This window comes from Polypterus senegalus, chromosome 15 (assembly GCF_016835505.1).
Source record: "Polypterus senegalus isolate Bchr_013 chromosome 15, ASM1683550v1, whole genome shotgun sequence".
In the NCBI taxonomy this organism is placed as follows: Eukaryota; Metazoa; Chordata; class Cladistia; order Polypteriformes; family Polypteridae; genus Polypterus; species Polypterus senegalus.
This window is the reverse complement of record NC_053168.1, coordinates 82,747,348-82,767,541: the sequence shown is the minus strand read 5'-3', so window position 1 is coordinate 82,767,541 and position 20,194 is coordinate 82,747,348. Positions and strand designations below refer to the sequence as shown.

At 41.6% G+C, this 20,194-nt stretch overlaps 1 long non-coding RNA gene across 1 annotated transcript; it reads right to left on the bottom strand.

Annotated features, from left to right (window-relative positions):
* Nucleotides 1-6,405: 6,405 nt before the first annotated feature.
* Nucleotides 6,406-15,850, bottom strand: LOC120516015. Its single transcript, XR_005630750.1, has 3 exons — nucleotides 15,761-15,850; nucleotides 15,576-15,603; nucleotides 6,406-6,488 (listed from the first exon to the last, which is right to left on the bottom strand). It is a non-coding gene; the product is annotated as an uncharacterized LOC120516015 (long non-coding RNA).
* Nucleotides 15,851-20,194: the final 4,344 nt, after the last annotated feature.

Sequence of the window (20,194 nt, the reverse complement as noted above, 5' to 3'; positions counted from 1 at the left end):
GCGGGACTCGAAAATAGTAACGAATAATATGTGACACTGAGAAATTATAATTCCTAATAACGGGAACAAGTAAAAACTACGACTTCCTAAAACGGACACTGTAAACGTAGGCATTTCAATACATAATTTAGGAGGCTTGTGTGTGCATTTCAATATCGATTTAAGAACTACGTAGGCCACCTGTTGTACTATAAACGGTAGCTCAAGCAACACTTTACTGTAAATAGTCTAACAGGACAATGACTGACTGAAACGAAGATGCTGCGCCGCTACAATAAAGGTTCACACTGTCATTCTGCATGTTTAGAAGGCGCTGATTGGCTGAAACTGTTTATAGCGAATTGTCCCAAGTTGCAAGTGCCGTATAGTGATCAGAAACGAAAAGACACATTTAAGCATGTTGGGTAGTACTTTTTTTTTTCTACAATACAAATTCAGTACGACACCAAGGGTCTACAAACACACAAAGGTGAAGATTATAATGTTTTACAATGAAATTCTTTACATACACAATATAATTAGTGGCCGACTACAGACTACTAGACAACATATGTTGTTTGACATATGCACGTTAAATTGGTTTAATCTTCATTGTCGTATTTTCCTATCTTCTATTCTCTCCGGACCATGAACAATGTGTTCACGAGGGAGGGATGCTGCTGGTAAAGTCAAATGCTTTTTCGACAGCAGGTCCGGATGTGTTTATCCCGCTGTTTTTTGTTGCCTCAGCACTCAAGAGGATGTTTAATGCCAACCTTGATACATGCAGTGCTCAACTTGGAGTGTCCCGTGTGTGTCTGTGTATCAGTGTGTCGGTGACTGATCTGTGCCATGTCTCTCAGCCTCTCTGATGTGCTCTGGATTGATACCTTTAAATGTTTGGTCCAGCAGAGCAAATTCAACTTGATCTTCCACAGAGGGTTTGTTATCACCTTATTCAAGAGGGGTTCATGGACATCAAATGGCAACGAATAGAACATGGATTAATGTAAGTACATAAGCTGCCTTCCGCAATTAGTCATCACATTTTGATGGCAATTCTAAGTGGGGATGATTCCCGAACAGATCTCTTATTCGATCCTTCTACAGTATCTCTCAAAATGATTTAGTTTAAATTGGTTATTAAGATTTCACTCCTGATCGTTTTGTTTATCATTATTAATTTTGATGAATCTTTAATTCGGATAGACCTCGGGCTTGCACTATGCTCAAAATTTGAAAAGAAACCACCTTAGTTAGTTGAGCCACAATCAACGGTGACAGCGTCTTTGCTTCATAGCGAACTTGTTATTTTTGTGCTCCACAAAATATTGTAAAGTATTAATAAATGAAATATCTCAATACTTTATCGAATAATAACATCAGTGATTTAAGGATTTCACCTTTTCTTTCTCAAATGTGCTTATCTGTATCATGAAAAAATACAGGGATAAACCTTTATTTTCTGTCTACTCCATTTTAATTAAGTCAGAACAAAGAAAACATTTAAAGCTATTAAATGTGATCTCAAGAAAAGATGAGAGTTAATTACAAATACCAGGAGGTATAAGAATGATACAGTGCAAAAGTTAATATTCATTGAAAGAACCAGGGATCCAAGAGTGAGGCGTCTTATTTTGTTTAACTCTTGCTAGATAGATAGATACTTTATTAATGGGAAATTCACATACTCTAGCAGCATCATACTGATAAAAAACAATATTAAATTAAAGAGTGATAAAAATGCAGGTATAACATACAATAATAGTAACTTTGTATAATGTTAATGTTTACCCCCCTGGGTGGAATTGAAGAGTCACATAGTGTTGGGGAGGAACCATCTCCTCAGTCTGTCAGTGGAGCAGGACAGTGACAGCAGTCTGTCGCTGAAGCTGCTCCTCTGCCTGGAGATGATACTGTTCAGTGGATGCAGTGGATTCTCCATGATTGACAGGAGCCTCCTCAGCTCCCGTCACTCTGCCATGGATGTCAAACTGTCCAGCTCCATGCCTACAATAGAGCTTGCCTTCCTCACCAGTTTCTCCAGGTGTGAGGCGTCCTTCTTCTTTATGTTGCCTTCCCAGCACACCACCATGTAGAAGAGGGCACTCGCCACAACCGTCTGATAGAACATCTGCAGCATCTTATTGCAGATGTTGAAGGACGCCAGCCTTCTAAGGAAGTATAGTCGGCTCTGTCCTCTCTTGCCCAGAGCATCAGTATTGGCAGTCCAGTCCAATTTATCATCCAGCTGCACTCCCAGGTGTTTATAGGTCTGCACCCTCTGCACACAGTCACCTCTGATGATCATGGGGTCCATGAGGGGCCTGGGCCTCCTAAAATCCACCACCAGCTCCTTGGTTTTGCTGGTATTCAGTTGTAGGTGGTTTGATTCACACCATTTAATAAAGTCCTGGTTTAGGTTCCTATACTCATTCTCCTGCCCACTACTGATGCAGCCTACGATAGCAGTGTCATCAGCGAACTTTTGCACGTGGCAGGACTCCGAATCATATTGGAAGTCTGATATATATATATATATATAGGCTAAACAGGACCGGAGAAAGTACAGTTCCTTGCGGCGGTCCTGTGTTGCTGACCACAATGTCAGACCTGCAGGTCCCAAGACGCACACACTGAGGTCTGTTTGTAAGATAGTACACGATCCATGCCACCAGGTATGAATCTACTCCCATCTCTGTCAGCTTGTCTCTAAGGAGCAGAGGTTGGATGGTGTTGAAGGTGCTAGAGAAGTCCAGAAACATAATTCTTACTGCACCACTGCCTCTGTCCAAGTGGGAGAGAGATCGGTGTAGCATATTAGATGATGGCATCCTCCGCTCCCACCTTCTTCTGGTATGCGAACTGCAGAGGGCCGAGGGCGTGGCAGACCTGTGGCCACAGGTGGTGAAGCAGCAGCCACTCCATGGTCTTCATCACTTGTGATGTCAGAGCAACAGGCCGGAAGTCATTCAGCTCACTATACGTGATACCTTTGGGACTGGGAGATGCAAGATGTTTTCCAAAGCCTCGGGACTCTCCCCTGTTCCAGGCTCAGGTTGAAGATGCGCTGTAGAGGACTCCCCAGCTCCAGCACACAGGCCTTCAGCAGTCATGGCGATACTCCATCTGGACCCACTGCTTTGCTGGCACGAAATCTCCTCAGCTCCCTACTTACCTGGGCTGCAGTAATTGTGGGTGGGGGGAAACTCTCTCCTATGCTGGTATCAGCAGAAGGATGGGTGGAGGGTACAGTACTCCGAGGTGAGAGTGGGTTAAGGTGGTCAAACCTGTTAAAGAAGTTGTTCATCTGGTTTGCTCTCTCCACGTCTCTCTCGATGGTGGCACCCCGCTTCGAGCTACAGCCAGTGATGATCTTCATCCCATCCCACACTTCCTTCATACTGTTATTCTGCAACTTCTGCTCCAGCTTTATCCTGTACTGCTCCTTCGTTGCCCTGAGCTGGACTCGGAGTTCCTTCTGCATGCGCTTGAGCTCATGCTGGTCACCACCTTTAAAAGCCCTTTTCTTCTGGTTCAAAAGGCCCTTGATGTCACTTGTAATCCATGGCTTGTTGTTAGTATAGCAGCGTACTGTTCTTACTGGAACTACAATGTCCATACAGAAGTTGATGTAGTCAGTAGTACAGTCAACAACCTCCTCAATGTTCTCACTATGTGACCCCTGCAGTATATCACAGTCCGTAGTTCCAAAGCAGTCTCTCAGAGCCTGCTCTGCCTCAGGCGACCACTTCCTGAATGAGCGTGTGGTTGTAGGTAGTGCCTTCACTCTTGGTTTGTTGTGAGGCTGAAGCGGAACCATTTTAAGATCTTCTTTCCCAAGTGCAGGCAGTGGGGTGGTGCTGTATGCGTCTTTAACATTTGCATACATTAGGTCAATAGTCCTATTTCCCCGGGTGTTACAATCCACATACTGGGAGAAGGCAGGTAATGTTTTGTCCAGTGTCACATGGTTAAAATTTCCAAAGATTAGCAGAAGCGCTTTGGGGTGCCGTGTTTGTAATTTAGCAACAGCGCAATGGATGATATCACCCGCTATTTCCACGTCCGCCCGAGGAGGGATGTAAACAATAACAAACAATGACGTGTCCAGATTCTCTGGGCAAGTAATAGGGATGGAGACCTACAGCCAACAGTTCGATGTCCCTGCAGCAAGTGGAGATTTTGACGTTTACATGTCCAGGGGTGCACCATCTTGTATTCACATAGAGAGCCAGTCTTCCTCCTTTCTGCTTCTCGCTGCTAAACCCGGGTAGCTCCACTTAGCATCTGGGATGCTAGTTGTTAGCCACGTTTCACAAAAACACAACAAACTGCATTCTTTGTAGGTCCTGACATTTTTCACCAGTGCAGCTAGTTCGTCAATCTTATTTGGTAGTGAATTTCCCAGGATCACAGAAGGCACTGAAGGCTTGTATCGCCACTTTCTTGCTAGCCGCTTAGCCTTTAGCTTAGCGTCAGCTCAGCTGCCACGATACCACTTTCTTACCTCGTCAGGTAAATAGGGAACCGCACCGGCGCGGGCCTTTTTTCTCAGCGCTTGAAGTTGACTACCTGAATGGATGAGTCTCGGCGTGTAAAAATCAATGTCCAAGTAGTAAAAAGTGTCCAGGGAACAAGTCCACATAAAAACAAATTGGTAGGAGTGATCAGTGAAATAGAGATAAAGGTAGAAAGATAAAGTCGTACACGGAGCTGCTGGAAAGACTGCCACTCGCAGCGGCGCCTGAGTCATATATATCGTATAGTACATTCTGCCAGTCTACGTTAGTTTTATATATATATATATATATATTTTTTTTAGACATCAGACAACAGATGCCGCTGACGAACCCTTCTCTTCGTTGCCAGTCTGTAGCAGCAAAAAAGTAAAAGCAATAAGAGTTTTAACAGACGTCATTGAAGTGGTTTATTAGTTTGTGTACCATTAATGAAAGTGGCCAAGAGGTGTCACTAGAGAGGTGAGTGTCAAATGCTTCGAAACTTCGATACGATTTCCGACACAATTGCTTTAAATGTTTTGATGCTTCATGAGGCTTCACTCCTCCCATCACTACCTCACCCCATATATCAGGGCAGATTGTGTGGAACGCTGCACTCTGTCTTTATTACAGCCTCCCCATATTCCGAAAGACTTACCTTGCATTTATCACAAAATTACTACAAAATACAAAGTTCAAGTCCCAGTTCACAAAGTAACCAAGTCCTGAAATGCCATGGGGTGCCTCAAATGCACCTCCTCTACTGTTCAAGTGTGGCCATCCCTGTGCTTTACCAAAACAAGTTGAATTGAGCCAAAAGGAGAAGCTTACTTCAGAGGCAGCCCACGAGTGTCCAAATTCTCATAATTTGTAGGGTCTTTCTGTTGTTGCCTGAAGGTAACATAGATGGTCAAAGGATTACTTTTAACATGAAAAGAAAGAGATGCTAGCGTAGATGAAAATCAGGACAGCCTTAGGCCATTGAGAGATGAAATGGGCACTGAACTTTTTACCAAGTCTTTCAAAGGCACACAAGGCCTTCTTTGTGAAAACAAGAGACACAAATGTACAGTCTGCTTTAGCAAACATTCAGCCTCATTTTTTCTCCTCTTCTTATCTTCTGTCAGTTTTTCAGAGCTGAAAAATATCAGAAGGTCATGTTTGATTTGCTGGTGAGAAGTAAGCTTTTTCTGCACCCTCTATCATCGGCCAATATTTAGATATTGGGCCTGGCGATTACCTTCCTGAGCCCGTCAAGGTAAATACTACCACCCTGTGAAGAGACGGGGCACTGCCATTAATATACACAATATGTGCATAATCAGGTTAAGCTGAATAAACCAATTAAGGCAGAAATGTGATTTCTAATAATCTGTGTTTGCATACACAACTAATCTTCTTGAGTTCTCCATTGTCAAAATGCTCCAATGTCATTAAACTGTGCAGTTAAACATCATCGTTGTCCACCGTGAATAAAACAATAAGCATGACACCTATAATAATTTTCTTGTGTGTTTTAATTATGTTTATTCAAATTGACACTTTATAGGTTTCTGTTAGAAGAATGCAGCTCTTTTCTGCTTGGCTGTATGTGTACGTGTATGTGTGCTTCTTAACTTACGCTCAGTGCTGCTAGAATAATAATAACACAGTAGGTTACTCGTTACTTTAAAAAGTAATCAGACTAATTAACACAATGTGATGGAGTAAGGTAGTACAAGTCCCACAGATAAATGTTGTCGTCTCCGTTTGATTCAGTCCAAGGAAATTTAATGAAAAGGGAAGCTATGCACGCCAGTATAAATAACAAAAGAAAAAAGTCAAAACTGAAAAGCTATCTCACTAGGATAACAAGATTCCTTTCTCTTTCTCAGGTTGTAAAAATCTCTGTCCTCCTCCAGTGTAGTCTGTTCACAACTGACCTCCTCCTTCCGGTAGCTATGGGCTTTACAGGCGGGAAACCAGATGGGGCGGAGTCAATTGCCCTCACTGGGCATCTTCTTGGTACTGCAGAGGGAAAAAAGAGGAGAAGATTAGCACGAGTGCCCTCTCTTGACCCAGGGTGATAGTACCGGCTTTAGATGAACCCAGAAGGTAATAAACAGGCGTGCATACGTGACAGCACATTATTTTTAATGTGTTACCTTACTGCTCTTGAGATTATCCTACTGAGATTAGCACTGTACATTCAGCTCATCAACTCAAAATCAGTGAGTTCTGAAATATTGAGACAGATTATTTTTGCCAGGAGAAGAAATAATTTGATCAGCCGAACATTTGCCTCTGGAAATTTTAATTTTGTATGAAAAGCAAATACATGTGACAGGCTGACATATGCAGATGATTAAATCCTTAACAGTAACCTGGTTAATGGTTTACATGACCACATAATTCATGGAGAAACCTTCCTCTGTTAATCAGGCTTCTCAGAGGTGAATAACCGAATTTCTCTAACTGCAATAAAGGTTTTACAAGGCATTTTAGAAATCAGGTTTATGTGAATAACTGGGGTCTTCTTTTTCTCCTGCAGGTTTGAGAGGCAGCCCCAGGAAGATGCCTAACGCTTGCCTTAAGCCCCGAGATAGCTATGTCCATTGAGGTTGGGACAAAATTAAAATGGGCGACTCAGTTTGAAACCAGCCAGCATCAAATACGGAGCTCCCACTGACTAACAAACCCATAATATTTATTGTGTTTTACTTTGTGTTGCTGGCCAGATTTAAGCCTGATTTCTTTGTGCGCGAAAGTGCTGAACGAGTTTTTTTTTTTGTTTGTTTCTTTGGCTTGCAATTAACCAGGGGAACCTGGCTGGCACCCCAAATATATTCCCTGGCTCCCTCAAAGTCAGTCCTCTGGTCACAGTGCTTAACTAGCGTTTTGAATTTCCTTTAATAATCAAGATAAGGTGACAGCTTTCCTAGACTAGGGTTGCCAGATGTCCCTTATATATATTTGATAATTTTGTCCCCTATCCCATACTGACCTTTCAGGGACACCCAAATGTTTAGTTCATTTTCAAATTTCATAATAAAAATATATTTTTACTGCCTTCTTAATGGTACTCAGTTGTAACTTTATAAATAATTATACTTTCTTTTCTCAGATTCTCTTGATGAAAATAACCCAAATGTAATGAGGAAATGAGTGTTTGCTGCCGTATGCAATTTGTTCAGTTGCTATGGTTGGCTGAGAACAGCGACACTGTTAGCGTTTTACTCTCCAGCCGCACTGCTGTGCAGTTCTGTATCAGCATTGCAACATACAACATCAACAAAGTGTGTTGTTACTACTTAACACAGCCCACTTTTTTTTCTAACTGCCTGTATTATATAATAATGATATTTCTCTGTTGTCTGTATTAAATAAATATTTTCAGATGATTTCACTTTATTTCAAATTATTTTACTTTTGTTTTCCTCATAACCCATTAAAATCATTGCTTTATGTTTTTAACTTATGTCTCTACTTTTATATAATATATTGGTCTTTGTGTGAAGGGGGCATGTATAAAATTATACATATAGTACTATAGAGAGAGATTTTAAGTGTGTTCCATATTTCTAATTTTCTAATCTGGCAACCCTATGCTAGACAAACAGATGCACAGCCTATTAAGACCAGCTATGAATGTTGGATCTAAGATGACCAGCAAGTGTTTTGTTACAACTTCTGGTTGGTAAATTGAGGCATCTATGAGAACTGTAACTACTAGGGGCAAACCCCATTCACAAATTCACTTCAACAGTCTTGGGCTTTAAATAAATATATTTATTATTTAACAAAGTGTTTTCTAGCAGGTCTCTTTACCCAAATTGGCAAAATACAATGCACAATTCTTTTGTTCGATTCTTTTCACTCCCCACTCCTCCCAGGCAAGCATTGTCCACTTCCAACAGACTTGAGGTGGGGTGGCTCTCTTTTTGCTGGACTCAAGAGTACTTCTAGTGTCACAACACAGCACCCAGGAAAAACTTCTGGGTCTGGTGGAAGCTCCCTCTAGTGTCACTCTTGTGCATACCCCCAAGGCTACCCTGTGGTAAAGTGAGTAAGGGGTCCAAGGCAGTGTGCTACTTTTTAAATAAAAATGCTGCAGCTCAGGCTCTATGGATGTGTGTGCTTATGCGGCCCTCAGTTGTTTAGTGAAGATATTGTGTATCAGGGCTACCGTGGAAGAACTCCATTTCCCAGCAGCCCCAAAGGGGATGGTCCTCATTGGATGACTCAAGCAGGAGCTGGGGCTGCTGGGGATGAGAAAGGACAGCGAGAAAGTTGAAAAGTGGGACCGGCGGAGCAGCAAGAGATCTGTGTTTTTGTGTAAACTGTCCGACGTCTCTAATGAAAAGTCAATTGTGCCCTGGATCATTTCCCGTTAGGATGAATGGACTGTCTCGTGCCTGCCTGCCGTGTGTATAGTGGTGGATTAGCTGTCGTGCGTCTTCAAAAGGAGCATTCCTGCAAATCTCACTCCTCACCGCTCAGGACTACTGGTAGGACTGTTTCATTCACTTATTAAGGAAGCTGTTCCCGGGATTGTCATCTTCACACCAAACCATTTCATCCGTTTTTGCTGCATTGGACTATATAAGGACATTGTCGTGAGTGTTTATTGTTGTGTTAAAATTGTATCGCCGTAAGGGAAGGGGAGGGTTGTCTGATTTGTCTTGTTTATATTGGATTTTCCATTTAATATATTAGTTATTCATTTGGTTGGGCTGTGTCTCTGCCTGTGAGTGTGTGCAGGTCGAGCCAAGGCATGGTGTGTTGCTGGAAATCCTCACCGAAAAAAATAATGAAATCACTGTCGTATCGACAGTGTGAATCTTAGCAGCACTGGAACGTTATAAATGGAGCTAATCGAGCTTGCCGTGAGTGCACAATTGGCTCCCGTTTCCTCAATGACTTTTTGCGGATCATAATTAGGACACTGCGCACACAGGAGTATAAAGGAGCTTGGGTAGGTTAAAAAAACAAGGATGTACATTTAGAGAGGACAGAATCTGGAAGAGCAGTGGGGTGGGGTTAAGTGGCACCGTGAGGGAGCAAAATGAATGGTGCGTCAGGGCTAAGCATTTTGAAGGAGCGGGGAGAAATCAAGTGTTTCTGGGGTCCTGCTGGACAATGGATTGGTGGCAAGTTGATGGAGGTTTAGCTCTGAACATCCCAGTGGTGAATGGCTGGATTGGCTGGGATGAGAGCAGGAGAGAGGACCTGAAGCTGCCCGTGTCTTAGCCCGACTGCAAGAAATGAGAAGGGTGAGCTATGGAGACGATGGAGAAAGATGCACTGGGCTGGCAGCAAATTATGTACCCAATGTCTTACTGTTTTATGCTTGAATTTTAACTTATTTACATTTTATTCTCTCTAACTTATTTTATTGCAATAATACATTTATTTAGAAGAGACCCCACACTTTATTTGATTTGTGGGCATTGGTTGAAATAAAAAGCACTATCCACTGATTTGCACCTACTACTGTGTTTTCCTGAAAATAAGACTGGATCTTATATTAATTTTTACTCCAAAATATGCACTAGGGCACATTTGCAGGGTATGTCTTATATTTATTTGTGTACAACAATCTACATTTATTCAAATACAGTCATGTCTTCTTCTGGAATATTGTCATAACTCTCCACATTCAAACCCTGAATTCCAGCATGAATTTCTTGCGACTCTAGACCTCTCCTTCAGGATCCTCGGACATCGATGTGCCTGCTTCGAGGTTTAATGAATGGTTTGATTTGGTGAAAGAAATGCCAACATACAAATGCATTTGTGGTGCTTTTATATTCAAGTGTCGCATATTCCCCATCGTACAGACACGATATGTTTTAAAAGTCTCACATACCATCGTCTGTGCCGTCTTTTTTTGCATCTTCACAATAGTATCAGAATGTACGGCAGTGTATTTGAGCCACAGAGAAAAAAATTAAGGACACAGTGAAAAGGTCTTTTTTGTGATTAAAGTGGAAATTTCGACTTTAATCTCAAAATGACCACTTTAACCTAGTAGATTACTTTATCATTAAAGTAGATCATCATAAACGTCATCTTAAAACCGACCAGTTGCTAATTGCTATGTGCTTTTGGGGCTTCCTCCTGAACTGACAGCAGTGGCAAGCAGCGATCGTCACACAGAACATATTAAATGTATAATATTCCAGCTCTCTGCACATTTAGAATCCTTAGATTTATACTTGATATCACTTTCATGATGAATTGCATTAAAGTATGTACGTTACATTTTACAGATAAATCGTTAACTTAAATAATGAATACTGTTACATATATGGGAGCATCACGGTGGCGCTGCTGCCCCGCAGTAGGGAGTCATGTTGCTGGTGTTCCCTGCCTGGAGTTTACATCTTTTCCTGGTGGGTTTCCACAGTATGCTCTGGTTTCCTTCCAGAAACATGAAGGTTTAAAGATTTGGTGACACTAAAATGACGCCAGTGTATTTCTGTGCTTGAGTTCAGCTTGCGATGAGCTGACAACCTGTCCAGGGATTTTATTTCGTTTTTGTGCCCGATGCTTGTTGGAATGGGTGCATCCCCAGATTGATGGATGTAATCATTAAACATCCTTTTCAGAGATATTGTGGAAAGGTGTCCTCAGAATTGAATGGATGTTTAGGGCAATACATAACACAGCGAAGCTGAACTCTCGCTGTGATGATATCTCGCACTGCAACCTGGTGGAATTATCCAGGTTTACGTAAAGTACACGCACAAGTATAAACAGGACAATGCTTGCATTCACATTGCGTGAAGTATAAACCTGGCCTTAGGCGTCTTACTCTTCAGGAGACGATCTTGACTAGGGCTTATTTTTGGGGTAGGGCTTATATTACAGAGCAGCCTGAAAATCATGCTAGGGTTTATTTTCAGAGTAGGGAAACACGGTATTGTTGTTACGTGTCTTCATTGGCTGTACTTCATCCTTAGTTTATGTATGTCGATCTCCCAGGTTTAAGAGGAGTCTTCCAGCTGTGGGAACCTGGTATGACACACCCAAGAAGACTACAATACTCAGGTAGTCACATGGGTGATTCAACAAAGGGATACTGCCACCTAACACATTGGGGGAGTCCATAGCCCTATTAGTTGGTCTCCCACTGTCCTTCCAATACATGCTTCTTCTGAGCATGTAAAGGTCCATCCATTTCATTCGGGGAACCTGTCAACCTCACCTGCTATCACAACATCAACCAGGTGATCAGCCCTGGCAATCGCACGTGTAACCTGATCAGCAGAATGTACTGCCTTCCATTGTAAGAAAGTCCACAACCAAGTTGTGTGGGGGTCCCTCATTCTCACTTACCATCAGGCTATGGCTTTGTGTCAAGGAAACACAAAAAGGGCAAAGTAAACCATTGCTTGACGAGCATCATCTTATCACTAAAACTCTTCAACCTGGACTACAGCTATAATGTGTAAAAGATTAGCTTGGTGCCACGGAAATCAACATATCTATGAATAATAAAGCAAAGAGACTCCACCAATCAAAGTGAGCTGAACATGACAGTCACTACAGCCAAAGACTCAAAGGCCAAAACACCGTAAGTGCCATCTCCTCTACACCGTCACAGTTGTTCTGAAGAACCCAGATCAAAGATTACAACATCAGTCCACAGAATGTCAGAAAACACCATGGAATCAAGTATCGTTATCTGCTTTATTTGTGCAAAGAAAAATTAGGGCTCTTAATAGCCTGTTACCTGCCACTATTCTACAATTTAAATCTAAATGTCAAAGATGTGTAGTCATATTTTAAGTTTTAGATTAATATTATTAACTGGTCTGTTTAAGTAAAAATTGTACTAATGAATACATATATTTGAGACAAGGAAGGAAGTTTCGACCTCGTAGTTACATTCACTGATTATGGCACCAGAGAGTGGAAACGCATTGCATGTAAAATTGCGCATGTAAGAATTTCACTGCATTCTGCACATGTGACAGTGTTGACCCTATGGACCTGTTGCTATATACCGCTTCTTAGTGATTAATCGCTACTGTGCAAAACAAATCAGCATATACAGGAAAGGTTCTGCTGACAATGATGTGTCACACAAAAGTCACAGACAAAATAAAACTGGCTCCATGGAAAAATCTTGTAAGATCGAGAAATAAATATCCTCTATCCTACTGGGAAATTCCAAAAATCTACAAAGAAAACCAACTCAACCCATATTACATGTTTTGTCTTTCATCATGCTCTATTGCTTCACCCAACAACAACTTCATCACAGCTGCTGTTTATGGCTCAGCCTTGCAGACTTCACACCTGCTTCCTGTCCTCACCCTACTGTTTCACACCTACTGCAAACCGTATCAAAATAACAGTCCTGGTGTTCATATGTCATGCCCTTTCACCTCTTCTTATGCTGCTAGATAGACAGATGAAAGGATTTTTGAACACTTTCATGTAATTCATTTACAGTTGTGAATTTGGTGACATAAAAGTGCTGTCATGTCACTCCAATTCCAAATCCATTCTATATTTCAATGATGGAAGAAGGAAGAAAAACAGCATCTTTTAAAGTTTTAGAGGAATCTTTTGAGGTAACTTCTCGATCTTTATGTGTCAGAGCACTTTGATGATTTTGCTTTTTTTTAGGTCTGTATTGTTTGTCTAGTTAGTGAATTGAGCTTCAGTTTACAGTAATTATGGATTTTCTATGAATCCTGCATAAACAATTATAATTCTAGCAGTGGCATGCCCCTCGGTCTGGACCTGAGTGGAACACATTCCTCAGGTGGCCTAGAACTATCTGAGGGGACGTGACTACCTGGAGAAGTTTAAAAGCAGCTCAGAAATTGGCCATTGTGATTGCAGACACAGAGCTTAGAGAGCACTTTAGGTGCATTTCCTGACTGCTAGAGTCGAGGTGGAGCTGAGCAGCATGGATAACAGTTCAAATGTGTAAAGCAGCTGGCAGTGTATGGAGCTACAGAACACCTGAGCAGCATGGCAGAAGCCACCAAAGGTCCTTTTTAGGGCCACTCACCAGCATTTGGCGCAAAGCGGATAAATCCATTCCTCCATTTCTCCACCCCCTGGATTGTTATACTAGTGGCAGAGGTGGGATAATAATAAACAGTACCCCCACAGTGGCCACAGCTCTACCAAGACTGAGGTGCCAGAGGTGCTTACTTGCACAGTTTGACTATTTTGTGCTACCCTTGGGGATGAGGGCTTAAGGTTGAGGGCAGATTAACAATTTGCCCAATGAGAGAAAAGGCAAGCTGAGAATCCATAGGAGCAGATGTGACTCTGCTGGAGTTGTGCACAATGAAGGAGCTTAAAAAGGAAGTGCAATGAACAGCATGGAATTTTTGAACTCAGCAGAGGAAAGAAGATTGCCAGTGTGGTGTGAAGGCTCGTGAAGACAGTGGTCCCTGCAGAAAAGGAAGAGCTGTGTCTCCCAAGGTTAACAGGAGGAGCTGATCAGGGTCTTTTCTTAAAGAGACAATAAGTGGTCCTTTCAAGAACTATTAAGCATCTGCTTATGTCTGTGAGTCAGTCTTTCCTTCTCCATACTGTGGGTTGTTACAGTACTATGTAGCAATACTGACATGTTAGGAAATATGCTGGTAAAAAACTGTGCAGAATGTTGGACTGAAAAAAATGAGGAGGTAGTTGGTATAATGAGGAGAGTTCATAAAAACAGTGGTCCCCCTGAGGAGCTTCAAGCACTTCATCAGGTATTTCCCAAGGTTCACAACGGTTATCAATCCAGGTCCCCATCATTAACGAACTAATAGGAGCTCCCTGCAAGGACCCTTTCAAGTTTCTTACTGCATTTACTTTTTAGTGGTGGCCAAGAAAAATATTATATTTTCATGCAGGATGGATAGAAAAGGTTAATGACATAATAGAAGCCAATATTGACTACTGCTGTACAATGGCAAATGATGTAAAAACTGTCCATGGAAAAAATAAAACTCATATCACATAATCCACTTGTCAGTTATCCTGTCTTACACGCAAAATGTGCAAAATGTTTTTGTTACTAAAATATTGTTTTAAATAGTTACCTCTGGAATAATTAGCACATATCATAAACACTAAAGTCTCATGGAAAGGAATTTGTGACATGAAGATCCGACTCTCCCCATCTTTCATTGGTCAGTAGTTCTGCCTTCAATTCAAACAGTCAATCCCCTGAGGCTTTAGTTTCTTGTTTATGATATACACTGATTATTCCAAAAGTAACTACTTATCAGTATTTTAGCAAAAAAGAGTATGCAAACTTGTGCATACGACCTGCATAACTGACAAGTAGACTCAAGTAACATGAGATTGTTTTTCTTTTTCTGGTTTTTGACGGTTTTTAAATCATCTGTCGTTGTGCAGCATTGGTCACTACAGACTTCTAATAAACATTTCTCTATCCATTCTGCCTGAAAATATTTTTCAGCCACCACTACAAAGTACATGGTGTAAGTAACATAAAAAAATGCCATATTTAGGCGGAGTATTCCATTAACTATTGCTTGTGTGTGTTGTGTGTGTGTGTTCAATCCTTCCTCTACCACACACTAAATCTGTTAAATAAGATGAAAGTTGTTGAAAGTCAAAGGTACAACAATATTATGTTTTGTTTATTGTTTCTAGTATAATGAAATTAATTAGATAAAGCATCAGACTGACTTCATCATACTAAATGTTAGTATCGATTACTCATTGTTTCACTGTTTATTTTAAGTCAAGATTCACTTAGCTAGCTGTAACAGTTTCCTTTTAACAGAGATAACACAGCCCCCTCATAATTTACAGACAAACCCTGTAGATTTGTGCCTGGTGCAGACCCTTTTATACAACACAAATTACTTCCACCTTTCTTCCTATACTGGTTATAACTTATGTTTCCTCAGGCTCAGACATTTCACACCTTCATTCCCTAACCTTCTCCTAATTACATTGCTAGCATCTCTCCCTCACACACCATTTTCTCTTACTCTATTTCTCACACCCCATTTGTGTGTCTTCCTTTTTCCCCCCTCAAATCCATCTTTCAAGCTGCTTTTGCTCTCTTACAACATAATAGTTCAAAACAGAACGTCCTTTCCTTCGGACTCAGATACATACCGCAGCTTTTTTTCCATTTCTGTTTGATCTGCAATAGCATAAAGGAAAATATCTCATTAGCCACATGTCAGTTTTAAAGAAGGCACTTATTCTATGCACTACTAAGACACTCATCTCTGTATGCTAATTATTCTGCATATTCTTTGGTTCAATGATCAATCCTTAGCCATTATGGTTTTCCTCACCTGAGTTCCACTGCCAGGCCATACTCCCTAGCAGCAAGAGGAAGATGATGAACTTGGCCCCCAAAGCGATCCACATGAGCAGTAGAATGTTAGTTGACTTTCGGTACGTGTGATGAATGAAGTAAATGGTGGCGCAGTCACTTCCATACTCATTGCTTGCAATGCAAGTGTAGCGGCCCTCCTTGCTCAGGTTCTGGAGCACATGTACAGTTTCATGCTGTCCCAGGTTTGTCTGTACTTTTCCGTTGTCTTCCTGTTGATCGTCTGGCCCTGTCCATGTGATTATAGGCAGGGGATGTCCTTCAGCACACTGCATTGTACTGAGATCCTCCACTGCCCTGCAACAACAGGTCTACAATCTTCGGGACTGCTAAAGAGAACAGGAGTAAAGTGATGTACCGTGTTAGCCGTTTATGAATGTAATGAGAAGTGAAGCAATAAAGACAACAGACAGAGTGTGTTGTTAAAAGAGCCTCTGTCCACTGTCTCTAACTAAAGACTGTGACCTGTAGTGGGGGCTGCAGTGCCACAAGTCTCAGACACCACCACCCATAGTCCTGTGTTCAAATAAGTTATTTATTATTAACAATTAACTTACAAAAAGGCTTTTCTACTACAGACCAACATAAATCCACACTCTTATCTTTATTCCTTTCCTCCACACCTCCAGGAAAGCTTGGTCTTCCTTCCTCCCAACTTTGACTCACCTGGATGCGGCAGAATGGATTCTTTTACTCTGGACCCGGAAGTAGTTCCAGTCCAGCCCAAAGGAAGCACTTCAGGGTCAAACAGAAGCTGCAATGAGTAGGGTTTCCATATTCCTACAGCACCCCCTGGTGGCACCCGCAGGACACATCAAGGCTGTGCTATTGGAATCAAGTTCCCAGTATGCCTTGCGGGTATCTGCACAGATAGCGTTGCCCAGGGAGTCTGCCATCTGTTATGTCAGGGGAGCATTTAGCTTCGCCAAGATGTCTCCCCCTGTCCTTTCATCCTACTTGTCTCCCGGCCAGGTAAGTGGTCAGAGCCCATCCTAACCAGGACAGCTGGGCAGGTGGACTCTCCGTCACAAGATGAATAACTAAACTGCTCATGGTGCCACTGTGCATGAGTCAGTGAACTGGCATCCCTTTATGAGACAGGCCTCAGTGGAAAGATCAAATCATACAATCTCTCAAAGAAAGTTAATGAATGAATTAAGACACTGTATCATTTTAATTCTGAAGCCTACTGTTTCTGTATGATTTCAAAGTTTTCATGGCCCCACAAATCACACACTTCAGGCTGCAAATGACAATACCCGACTGTTGGCCTGTTAAACCAAAGATAAATGTTCACTTATGAGACTTAATAAGATGTGGGTCTAAAAAAGCCCTCCATGACACCAGTAAGGAGAATAGATCTGGGCTAGCTAGTGTGTCTGGTGCAGAATCCTTGTGCGTGTATTTTGATCAAGTGGCAAAATTGCAAGATTCTTAAAGTAAGGGAACCATATTGCCATAGAGCCGATTTTGGTGTATTCATGTGACATGCATTACCTTGTGTGAATGCCATTCGTAAGGGTCATGTTAGTTCTTCCCATGTAAGTCAATGTCAAACCTATATTCCCTGTATGCCATTGCATGTGTAAAAGTTTATAATTAATAAGATTATAAGAAAAACATCCATAATTCTAATAAATGGATAGCCAGCCAAATCCCAGCAATACTGGATACAAGGCAGGAATAAATTCTAGACGGGGAGCCAATTCATCACAGGACACATTCACACATGACCTTACACAAGTGATTATAGAAAAATTACCCAGAGAGCCACCATGCTAAAAACATATACTTCACTCAAGAAAAGAGGAAGCTAAGAATGCACTTGTCACAGCTTTCAAAATTAGTATAGAAACAGTTGTAAACATCAGGAAGTAAATCCCTCACATGGATAACAGAGAAAATGACCCTCTAGATTAATTTCACTGGAAGCAGGAGTCAAACCGAGGTGCTCACAAGCCCCTTCATTTTTCTCCAGGTGAAGATTACCTGCCAAAAGCAAGTGAGTTCCCATCTTGTTCTCAAATTTGGCGCCCCCTTGACCTGGCATCTCCACTCGGCAAAAATACTTGTTGGAATCCCTGTAGGTGATGTTGTGCAGCTGCATGGACAGGTCGTGTGCCTTCGGATTCCCAATTAGATTGTAGCGCTGGTCCTCAGGCTGGCAGCTCCCTGTGCTGTTGTGAGTGGTGCACTGGAACACCACCATGCCATTGTGGATGCCACCCACTTTTCAGATTACCTGTTGGGTGTCATGGTGATGTCGGTGTGGGTGGGTGAAAATACAAGGGAAAACCACGGGGTGGTCCACCAAACCAGTAACCTCTGAAGGAACATTCATGGACCAGGTGCCGTCATCATGGCTTCCTACTGATGATGGGGAGAATCAGATCTCTGTTTTATTGAGTGGTCTCCCATCTATTCACATTATTATGTATTTGCATAGCATAAAATGACAACTTTCTGAAAGCAAATTCAAACTTAAACAGGTGGAGCACAAGTGGAGAAAGTGACTTGCTCAACTAATACAGCAATCTAAACCAGGGTGAGCGCCATGCATAACATACCGCCAGTATCCAATGAGTTAATAATGTCTGAGCTAAAAGAGCTGAGAATTCTTCCTGTAAAATGACAGCATCTGAAACATTTAATGCTGCCGATTGTGGTCTCCAAAACGAATTTGTTAAATCTAAAATTGCCCTTTGTAAAGTACCAGTGCTATGTTCAGAGATGGTTCCTGCTTTACACCTTCTGCCATTGATATGGGCTCTAGACTCACTGAGGCCCTTAACTGTGTTAAGCAGCTTTGAGAATATTATATTAAAAGGGCCCAGAACCTATAGTGACACTAAGGTTCATTGTTCAACAACTTCTAGTTCAATTGTTCAACAACTTCCAGTCTAAAGCAGAACCTTTAATTAAAAGAAGTCCAGAAGTTCCCTCTGAAGCTATTTGTAATATATGACAGTCCAGATTTGATTCTAATTTTAGTAGTTTGGCGCTTCCTTCCTAATGCATTCTGGAATCTGTAGCCAAAAGCAGAATGTTGATTGATATGTGATTCTTCTCTTTGAGTCTAGAATAATTCACATGTCGAAATATAAAGCTTAAAGCGACTTGTTAAGAGCTATGTCTAAAAATGAAATAAAAATTATCTTTCCATCCATCCATTTTCTAACCTGTTTATCCAGTTAAAGATCACAGGGATTTGTCGTCTTTCCTGACAACACCAGGAACAGGTGCTAGTTCATTTATAGTCACACTCACTCATACGGGGTGACTTCACAACTATCACTCTTAATCAGTTTCCTACTCCTCACTTAGAATCCTACTCAATTTTCGATCAAAGTGAAATCAGCATCATAATCAAATCCCCTTCAAAATGTCCAGTGACAAACTCTGTCAGAAGGTCCATATCTAAGGCTATATATCGTCTGGTCTAGAGCTTCCATCCTAATCCAGAAATAGTACTCTTAATTAATCTAGAAGTAGAAACTTGAACTGCTCGAAACCTAAACATCAGCTCCGAACAGCACAAAGATACCCTGGGTATTGATAACCTACAGCCGAAAGCCCATTGCAATTCAAAACATTTATCATAAACCTATTAAACAAATCACAAGACCGAAGCCCAATTGCAGTGATCTACAGGACTAGTATAGTGTATAGTATAGTGACAATAACTTAGAACCTGAAATTACACTTCAGCTACAAGTAAACTGTTTTTCCAGACTGTACTTAAGCTGGAATATTCTGTAGTAATACCCTAATGCAGTCCGAGCACTGTGTAAATACAAAGCATGCATAACAGCTGGAAATGACTACACACCCAGAGACAGAGAAAAGCAGCGAGTATCCCACAAAATCCTCCTTGTCCATAATCTTCAATGAGAATCAATGGCCAAGCCCAATAAGGCTCCATGATCATGAAGAGTATGTCAAACAGTGGATCGCTCTGGTACCACAGAAGAGGTACTTACCAGTTCTGCCGATGAGGAGAATGCTAAGGAAGACACTGACTAGAGCAGTATTCATCGCTTTCCCTGTGATTGCTCTGAGAGTCCTGACTTCCTGCACATTGGCCTAAATAGAAGTGATTCATACTGTGACCATCACTGAAAGGGCCTGCTGACTGACTCACAGCTAGGACATCACTCTCTGGAGTTTCCCATCATAAAGCTTCTAATAGTGCTTTGTTCCAACTGTTACCTTTCACCGGCTTGCACAACAAGGAAAGGCCATTCCGAATTATTCTTGTTTGTTCAAATAGGAGCTGTCAATGTGGAAATCCAAGGAAGTGCTGAAGACCACCCATTCCAATTAAACCCCAATCAGAGGCCAAGTTTCTGACTTTGGGTAAATATTTGAACAGAATTCTGTGTCTTTCATTTTT